We start from the raw sequence: 9,990 nt of genomic DNA, 5'->3' as shown, positions 1-9,990 counted from the left end.
AGGATAAATTCTCCCTTCGAGTCTTGCATGATTAATGACAGCGGGATTTAAATCGTCATAAATAAGTAAGCAAGTCAAGGTTCTGGTTCCGTGACATCTATTTTTCCTATGTAAAAAACTTTATGCTTAAACATTTATGTTGTTAAAAAAACGACCAGCATCATCTGGTTTTCCTTGCAACCCACCCCCTTATGCTTTCAACTCCCTCCCTCTATGCATAAATATCTACCGTCAACCCCTCATCCCCCATTTGTCCATCCGACCACTTCCTCTGTTCGGACAAATGACCACCCCACGATCAATACTTCCACTACTGAAAATGTCAAATTGCAGCGTACTTTCGTGATCTTTGTGGGGAGAATTTTGCTTTTGGAATTTTGAACAAGAATATACATATACATATATCTGTATATTATACACAAGTTTGAAATTTCATATATTTAGTGGCGAATCGTTATCTCCTACTATGTATATATGTTAACATAGGATCAAAGCAAACGAATGTGAAACTATAATTTACACTTTTGTAAATTCTCTCTCCATTTGCCCCCCTCTTATTGAAGAATGTATCGATTATTTAAAAGAGGGTTGTAGGACCCCGTATTCTGCATTTTAAAGCTGAAACAAATATGAATTTTTCTTTTCAGGAAATGAGATAAAAGATTAACTAAATATTAAGTATAATCTTCACCGTAAAAATCATCCTCTTCTGAGGAATGAATGGCCTTTTGAAATAGTTTTATTCCTTTATTGATTTTTCCTGTTGCACACATGCACCGATCAAGCAACTGTCATGAAGGAAATATGTTAGAGCAATGAACATTGCAAATCGACATCTGCTATTTGTAGAGAGAGAGAGAGAGAGAGAGAGAGAGAGAGAGAGAGAGAGAGAGAGAGAGAGAGAGAGAGAGAGAGAGAGAGACTTAACAAAGAAATATCAAGGTGGAGAAGAAGAAGAAATGTCATTAATAGAAGTTTCTTGCATTTGCATTTGGCGGGATGTGAATGTTGCTCGCTGATTGGTCGACGAGCAGACTCAACAGAGCTCTCAGTCAGAAAAGTTGTTTTGGTGAACAATGGCGGTGGCGGTGCCCTACAAGCATCGATCCACACTTTGATATTTATTCCCTTTATTGCTCTTCATACAACGCAAAGGTAAATCTCGTGTGCTTTAAGGAGTCGAGCGATACTATTTGAAGGCTATATTCTTTAGAGGTTTGTTATGTTTCAACAGTTTCAAACCAAACTTACATCGCTGTAAGTAGGGGTGAAGACAAAGCTGCCACAGTCTTCTCCAAACATTCATGGGCGAGTTCTTGTTGGTGTCGTTTACCGTAAGTGTTGCTACATTGAGTGAAAGAAAGTTCACGTAATATATTACATTGCTATTGTGACAAAATCTTCCCTTAATTTTTATAGAGCCATTTACCCTACCGGTATCTTAAACAATGCAACTGCAGCCCATCGATGGTATCGTAAATAGTACTAATTTTCTTTTTAATTTTGCAATCCTGTGTTACGTTAGGTAAAGAGCATGAGGCTTTTGCTAACATACCATTAGCAGGTAATATGTAGCATGACATCAAGTTTATTCGTTGAAGTTTATGGCAGGGTACTGTAGGTTAAATACCTTTGATACTGCCGATAAATTTAATACACTCATATTCGATACCGTAGGTTAGCCTAGATATCATTTTATGGTATTACTTCGTGTATTGATATATCATTTCCCATTTCTTACATTCGGAGGCCACACTGGTTTCATTGTAGTGTGTTACAGGGCGATGTAACCTAGGAAAACAACTACTTTTTCTTATAGAAAAAATTACGCTCTCTTCGATAGAAAATTACCCTTCATTTAGGACAATTAGCTCGAGAGTTTAATGCACATAATTCAAACAATGTCATCGAATTGACTAATAACCTAGGCCTATTCTTATGAAGAACTGGTACTCGTTGGAAATGAACGACTATACGATTTTGTATTTAAAGTTTAGGGACAGGCTGATTCCTGTAGATTTTTCTATATTTCCTAGTTTTTAAACTGTAGGTGAATATATTGTGCAAGCCACTTATTTATAGTGGATTCCTTCCATGATTTTTCCTTCTAGAACTGTTTTTTATTCTTTCCTAAACTTGATCCTTGTAATGCAAAATTTAACTTTTGCCAGTAATCTTGTGTCAAACACATTATTCACCTTCCCAGACAGCCTAGTAATTTATTTGTGTGGTTAGGTAACTGAGACTGGCGCGAAAAGAGAGAATCCACGATTACTTATGGCCATAGGTTGGGTTAACTTCTCGCTCAACTACTCGCTGCCCATTACCTTCACATGGTCGAATAACACACTGTACTACCTGGTATTGTATTTACTTTGCTTCTTTCACAGTATAAGTATTGTATTATGGTATGAACACTTCACTTAGTGTACAGTACATATACACTCATGTACGTACAATTGCACTAATCATAACACATGTACGCATGGCTGCATTATACATAACACATATACATACGACTGCACTACATATAACACACATGCTTTAATAATGTAATGTGACGAAAACATAGATGTTCCTATCTAATATAACACTCGCTGATGCTGTAGTGTATGTTACTGTAATAAATGTACAGTACTATCACTAAACTACAGCTTAATTAGCTAAGGTAACACTCGTAAGTGTTCACTGTTTTCGGTAGGTTGACTCGCGCTGTTCGGACTTACCGTACATGTAGGTGATGTAGCCTATATCCACATTACTATTGTAAAATACAGCATTTAGTATACAGTACTTACATTAGTTAATATAATAACAACACTAGAGTATTACACAATGAATACACTAAGAAAATTAAAAACTGAATGAAAAAATACATCACTTTTTCAATGAAGTTTTATTCAATAAGTCTGAATCATGATGCAACTCTTGAGTTATCGGCTGTTTAGCATGTTGGGTAGCGTAATGGATGTATCACATTTTAAATATTTAACTTAGCCGGTGAATATATAATAGCTGCTGCTCCGGCGGCTCGACAGAAAAACACAAAAACTCGCGAGCGATCGCTATGAAGGTTGCGGGTGTGCCCACCAGCGCCAACTATCGGCCAGATACCGCATATGCATGTAAACAGCTCCAATTCTTCTCTGTCGGTCTGATCGACAAGACGTACCATTACTCGCTGTTAACCTGGAGTTTTTCAACAGACTTGGTGAAGTACTTCATTTTGGTTTGAGCTTTCGCAGTGCAGGTGTTTTATCTTCAACTTAAACTCTTGAACTCTTTTTTGGACAGATTTAATTGTTGATGACTTTGGATTGTTTTTTGGACTTTCTTTGACTTTTTCAAAATGGCTGACCCTTCTCCAATTCCTAGATTTCGTAAGTGTAATGCTAGGGATTGCAATAAGCGTCTTCCAAAGGCCTCTCTCGACCCACATACTGTGTGTTGTAATTGTCGGGGTAAAACCTGTCAATTAGGAGATCGGTGTGAGGAGTGCGTGGGCCTTTCGGAATTCGATTGGCTTGAGTTTGACAAGTATTCTCGTAAGCTAGAGAGAGATAGGGTGAGGAGAAGTTCCTCTAGATCGTTAGAATTTTCCTCCTCCCATGCCCCTGAACCTAATCCTTCCCCTGTAGTAGTTGTGCCTGAACCCTCTACTAGCACTCAGGAACCATCAATGCGGGATATGTTACGTGCCATTCATGCTTTGGGCGAGAGAGTTGAGTCGTTAGCTACAGACCGTAATCAACTCATGGCGGACGTTAAAGAGTTAAAGTGTCAGAGTGCCACATTGGAAAATCGTGGGAAAGTGATTAGTGCGCAAAGTGTTTTCAGTGTTGCGACCGAGGGTTCGTCTGTTCGTGCCTGTCGTTCGCCTAGTCCGAGACCTCTTGCAAGCTCCCAAGCCCCAGGGAGAAGTAATGTCGTAGGACTTATGGGTTTGAGAGGCTTTAATCAGCGAACAGACGTTCCCTCTATGGTTTCAGGCGTGTCTCATCAAGACCGCCCCTACCATAAGACGAGCGAGACGGTTTTCTCCTCGTCATCTGAAGGCTTTTCGTGTAAGAAACCGTGGAGCAAGGTTTCGAGGCCCTTAAAGCGAAAGTCAGTCCCTTCAGGACAGGTCCAGCGTCCTGGTTGTAGCCATTGGGACAGCTCTGACCCTGTGCAGTCATCGGAAGACTGCTCGCCGCCTAAACAGAAACGTAACACAGGCTCCGAGAGTCTTGGTGTAGGCAAGGTTTTGCAGTCGCAGACGTTACCCTCGTCTCTTACCGCACCCATTCCCGTTGATCCTAAATGGGTTGTACTGCAAGACATGCAGATTAAGCTTGCCTCTCTTATGGAGGACTATTCTGCTGAAAAGGTTCACGATGATCCTCGCCGCTTAGCTGATCGAGATCCTGGCCGTCAGCCGCCCAAACGAGCCTTTGCTCGTCCTGTTGACGTTGGCGTTACTAAGTCACGTCAGTCACGTTTTGTAGAGCCTCACTCGATGCAGTCCCGTGTTGACTTTCAGCCGCATGTGGACGTTCAGCCGCTTCCTAATGCTCTTGTTGACGTTCAGGACGTTCGCCAACCAGCGAAGTTGACTTGTTTTGACGCTGAGCGTCAAGCACCGCAGTCTAGAGTTGTTTTGACTGCTCAGTCTAGGCAGTCAAGGCAGTCTCGAGTTGACGTCGAGCGTCCTCCCGCTCCTGTTGTTGTTGACAGTCAGGCTGTTAAGCAGTTACATGACGTAGCGTCCTGGACTGCTACTGATGCACCAGTGCGTGTGGACTCTGCATGTCAAGCATTGCCACCAGGGCAGGTTTCCCCTTTGCTTGTAACTCAGCAGTTATCGGACGAAGATCCTTCAGATGAGGACGTTGCTGATCCTCATCCTGATGATAATCCTTCAGATGTAGATGAACCTAAGGCGGTTCCTCCTTCGATGGACTTTAAGAAGATCATGTTGATTTTCAAGGATCTTTTTCCCAATCACTTTGTTGCCGTTGCTCCTCGTTCGCCACCGTCTGAGTTTGCTCTAGGCTTACCTGCTACCAAGCCAGCCTTTACTAAGCTAGTGCTTTCTCGCTCTTCCAAGAGGGCTTTACGTCTTTTAGGCGACTGGTTGGATACCAGGAGGAGTTTGGGGAAGACGGCCTTTGCCTTCCCTCCTTCTAAGCTTGCTTCTAGATCGAGCGTCTGGTATGACACGGGAGAAGTTCTCGGCTTGGGAGTCCCTGCCTCTGCCCAGGGTGACTTCTCAAGCCTCGTAGACTCTCCCCGTCGCCTGGCCATGAGACGCTCGAAGATTAGTTGGTCCTCCTCGGACCTTGACCATCTGCTTAAAGGCGTATACAGGGCCTTTGAAGTATTTAACTTTCTTGACTGGTCATTAGGAGCTTTAAGTAGGAAGATCTCGTCTGCCGACCAAGATGTTTCCTTACTTATCATGTCATGTATGGATAAAGCCATCCGCGATGGCTCCAATGAGCTCGCCTCCACCTTTACGTCGGGAGTCTTAAAGAAGCGAGAAACCCTTTGCTCTTTTCTTTCGGCAGGAGTTACTCCCTGTCAGAGATCAGAACTGCTCTTTGCTCCCTTATCAGCGTCCTTGTTTCCGCAACAACTGGTTAAGGATATAGCTTCTTCGCTTGTGCAGAAGGATACCCATGACCTGATGGCGTCCTCTGCTCGCAAAGGGGCTCCTTCAACATCCTTTGCTGTAAGACCCAGGATCGAGACTCAGGCATCCAGATTTATCCCGCCCTTTCGTGGCAGAGCTCCCAGCAGGGGAAGTGCTCGTGCCGAGGGAAAGAGAGGTAAGAAGAGAGGAGCCAAGTCCTCACGTGGCAGAGTCTGACTGCCCACAGCCTCAGACAGCGTAGGTGCCAGATTGAAGAGCTTCTGGCAGGCCTGGGAGAAGAGGGGTGCAGACCAAGAGTCTGTTCGGTTGCTCAGAGAGGGGTACAAAATACCGTTTGTACGCAAACCTCCTCTAGTGACAACTCCCATAGACCTCTCTCCCAGGTACCGAGAGGAGTCAAAGAGACAAGCCCTAAACCAAGAAGTGTGTCTGTTGCTAGAGAAGGGAGCGGTGGTGAAAGTCTCGGACCTTCAATCACCGGGGTTTTACAACCGTCTCTTCCTAGTCCCAAAGCATACAGGAGGTTGGAGACCGGTGCTAGACGTCAGTGCGCTCAACGTTTTTGTTACGAAAACAAAGTTCACTATGGAGACCACGAAGTCCGTCTTAGCAGCGGTCAGAGAGGGAGACTGGATGGTCTCTCTCGACCTACGAGATGCGTACTTCCACATTCCTATACACCCGGATTCCCAACCGTTTCTGAGGTTTGTTTTCAGGAATGTGGTATACCAGTTTCGGGCCCTGTGCTTTGGCCTCAGTCCTGCTCCTCTCGTGTTTACGAGGCTCATGAGGAATGTGGCAAAATTCCTCCATCTATCGGGTATCCGAGCCTCCCTGTACTTGGACGACTGGCTTCTCAGAGCATCGTCCAGTCATCGCTGTCTGCAGGATCTACATTGGACGTTGGGTCTGACCAAGGAATTGGGACTTTTGGTCAACCTAGAAAAGTCCCAACTGATCCCATCCCAGACTATTCTATATTTGGGGATGGAGATTCGCAGTCCAGTTTTTCGGGCTTTTCCGTCTGCCACCCGAATAGAAAAAGTCCAACTAATGCTGAAAAGAGAACGTTGTTCAGTCAGGATTTGGATGAGTCTCGTAGGGACTCTATCATCCCTGGAGCAGTTTGTCTCGCTATTATTATTATTATTATTATTACTATCCAAGCTACAACCCTAATTGGAAAAGCAAGATGCTATAAGCCCAGGGGCTCCAATAGGGAAAAATAGCCCAGTGAGGAAAGGAAATAAGGAAATAAATAACTGAAGAGAACAAATTAACAATAAATCATTCTAAAAAAAGTAATGTCAAAAGAGATATATCATATATAAACTATTAACAACGTCAACAACAAAAATGTCATATATAAACTATAAAAAGACTCATGTCCGTCTGGTCAACAAAAAAGCATTTGCTCCAACTTTGAACTTTTGAAGTTCTACTGATTCAACAACCCGATTAGGAAGATCATTCCACAACTTGGTAACAGCTGGAATAAAACTTCTAGAGTACTGCGTAGTATTGAGTCTTATGATGGAGAAGGCCTGGCTATTAGAATTAACTGCCTGCCTAGTATTACGAACAGGATAGAATTGTCCAGGGAGATCTGAATGTAAAGGATGGTCAGAGTTATGAAAAATCTTATGCAACATGCATAATGAACTAATTGATCGACGGTGCCAGAGATTAATATCTAGATCAGGAATAAGAAATTTAATAGACCGTAAGTTTCTGTCCAACAAATTAAGATGAGAATCAGCAGCTGAAGACCAGACAGGAGAACAATACTCAAAACAAGGTAGAATAAAAGAATTAAAACACTTCTTCAGAATAGATTGATCACCGAATATCTTAAAAGACTTTCTCAATAAGCCAATTTTTTGTGCAATTGAAGAAGACACAGACCTTATATGTTTCTCAAAAGTAAATTTGCTGTCAAGAATCACGCCTAAAATTTTGAAAGAGTCATACAAATTTAAAGAAACATTATCAATACTGAGATCCGGATGTTGAGGAGCCACCGTCCTTGACCTACTTACAATCATACTTTGAGTTTTGTTAGGATTCAACTTCATACCCCATAATTTGCACCATGCACTAATTTTAGCTAAATCTCTATTAAGGGATTCACCAACCCCAGATCTACATTCAGGGGATGGAATTGATGCAAAGAGAGTAGCATCATCTGCATATGCAACAAGCTTATTTTCTAGGCCAAACCACATGTCATGTGTATATAGTATGAAAAGTAATGGGCCAAGAACACTACCCTGTGGAACACCGGATATCACATTCCTATACTCACTATGGTGCCCATCAACAACAACTCTTTGAGATCTACTACTTAAAAAATCAATAATAATGCTAAGAAACGACCCACCCACTCCCAACAGTTTCAGTTTGAAAACAAGGGCCTCATGATTAACACGGTCAAAGGCAGCACTAAAATCAAGGCCAATCATACGAACTTCCCGACCACAATCAAGGGATTTCTGTACTGCATTGGAGATTGTAAGAAGGGCATCACATGCTCCAAGGCCTTTCCGAAAACCAAATTGCAAACTAGGGAATAGATGATTACCTTCAGCAAACCTATTAAGACGTTTTGCCAGAAGACGTTCAAAAACTTTAGATAATATGGGAGTTATGGAAATTGGGCGGTAATCAGTGGGACTTGAGCTACCACAAACACATTTACATAGAGGAGTAACATTACACCTTCGGCCTCTCCAGTTCCATCTAGCCTCTCACTGGAACAAGGACAAGACGTTAGAGACGGTATCAATCCCGGTCTCCGAACCAGTAAAGGCATGCCTGAAATGGTGGGACAGCAATATCAGTCTGAGAGAGGGACTATCCCTAGCAGTCAAGAACCCAAACCACGTGTTGTTCTCAGACGCGTCGGATTTGGGTTGGGGTGCGACCCTGGACGGTCGGGAATGCTCAGGTCTGTGGACCTCAAGTCAGAAGAGCATGCACATCAACGGCAAGGAGCTATTGGCAGTCCACTTGGCCTTGATGAAATTCGAAAGCCTTCTTCGAAACAAAGTGGTAGAGGTCAACTCAGACAATACCACAGCTTTGGCGTACATCTCCAAGCAAGGAGGCACACACTCCCTCACGCTGTACGAGATCGCAAGGGACCTTCTCATTTGGTCAAGAAATCGAGGCATCTCCCTGTTGACGAGATTTATCCAGGGGGACTTGAACGTCTTGGCAGACTGTCTCAGTCGGAGGGGTCAGGTGATACCCACGGAATGGACCCTCCACAAGGACGTGTGCAAGAGTCTTTGGGCGACTTGGGGTCAACCCACCATAGACCTCTTTGCCACCTCGTTGACCAAGAGGTTACCAATATATTGCTCACCAGTCCCAGATCCAGAAGCAATACACATAGACGCGTTTCTACTGGATTGGTCTCATCTGGACTTATATGCATTCCCACCATTCAAGATAGTCAACAAGGTACTGCAGAAGTTCGCCTCTCACGAAGGGACAAGGTTGACGTTGGTTGCTCCCCTCTGGCCCGCGAGAGAGTGGTTCACCGAGGTACTTCAATGGCTGGTAGACATTCCAAGTAGTCTTCCTCTAAGGGTAGATCTATTACGTCAGCCCCACGTAAAGAATGTTCATCAAAGCCTCCCCGCGCTTCGTCTGACTGCCTTCAGACTATCGAGAGACTCAAGAGCTCGAGGCTTTTCGAAGGAGGCAGCCAGTGCGATTGCGAGAGCTAGGAGAGCTTCTACCATCAGAGTATACCAGTCGAAGTGGGAAGTCTTTCGAGACTGGTGCAAGTCAGCATCTGTGTCCTCTTCCAGTACCTCTGTAGCCCAAATCGCAGATTTTCTTTTACATCTGAGAAATGTTCGCTCCCTCTCAGCTCCCACGATTAAGGGCTACAGGAGCATGTTGGCTTCGGTCTTTCGTCATAGAGGCTTAGATCTTTCCAACAATAAAGATCTCCAAGATCTCCTTAAGTCTTTCGAGACCTCTAAGGAACGTTGTTTGGCAACTCCTGGATGGAACTTAGACGTGGTCCTAAGGTTCCTCATGTCAGACAGGTTTGAGCCATTACATTCAGCCTCCCTGAAGGATCTCACCCTCCCTGAAGGATCTCACCCTCAAGACGCTTTTCCTAGTGTGCTTGGCTTCGGCTAAAAGGGTCAGTGAACTTCATGCCTTCAGTAAGAACATCGGCTTTTCTACAGAAAAAGCCACATGTTCACTTCAACTTGGTTTCCTGGCCAAAATTGAACTGCCTTCTCGTCCTTGGCCTAAGTCTTTTGATATACCTTGCCTATCAGAGATCGTAGGCAACGAACTTGAAAGAGTGCTGTGTCCAGTTAGAGCTCTTA

At 43.7% G+C, this 9,990-nt stretch overlaps 1 protein-coding gene across 7 annotated transcripts in view; it reads left to right on the top strand.

Moving 5' to 3' along the window:
* Positions 1 to 993: 993 nt before the first annotated feature.
* LOC137634292 (peregrin-like) overlaps positions 994 to 9,990 on the top strand; it is a 228,618-nt gene continuing 219,621 nt past the window's right edge. For 3 of the 7 annotated variants that reach the window (XM_068366628.1, XM_068366627.1, XM_068366625.1), the window contains exon 1: positions 996 to 1,155. The gene's annotated coding sequence lies outside the window, so the exon portion shown is untranslated. Of the gene's footprint in view, positions 1,156 to 1,246; positions 1,335 to 2,251; positions 2,362 to 9,990 lie in introns of those variants that run through there. The other 4 variants (XM_068366626.1, XM_068366622.1, XM_068366624.1 and 1 more) reach the window with 4 other exon arrangements.

This window comes from Palaemon carinicauda, chromosome 44 (genome assembly GCF_036898095.1).
Source record: "Palaemon carinicauda isolate YSFRI2023 chromosome 44, ASM3689809v2, whole genome shotgun sequence".
Classification (NCBI taxonomy): Eukaryota; Metazoa; Arthropoda; class Malacostraca; order Decapoda; family Palaemonidae; genus Palaemon; species Palaemon carinicauda.
This window is presented reverse-complemented; position numbering and strand designations above follow the sequence as displayed.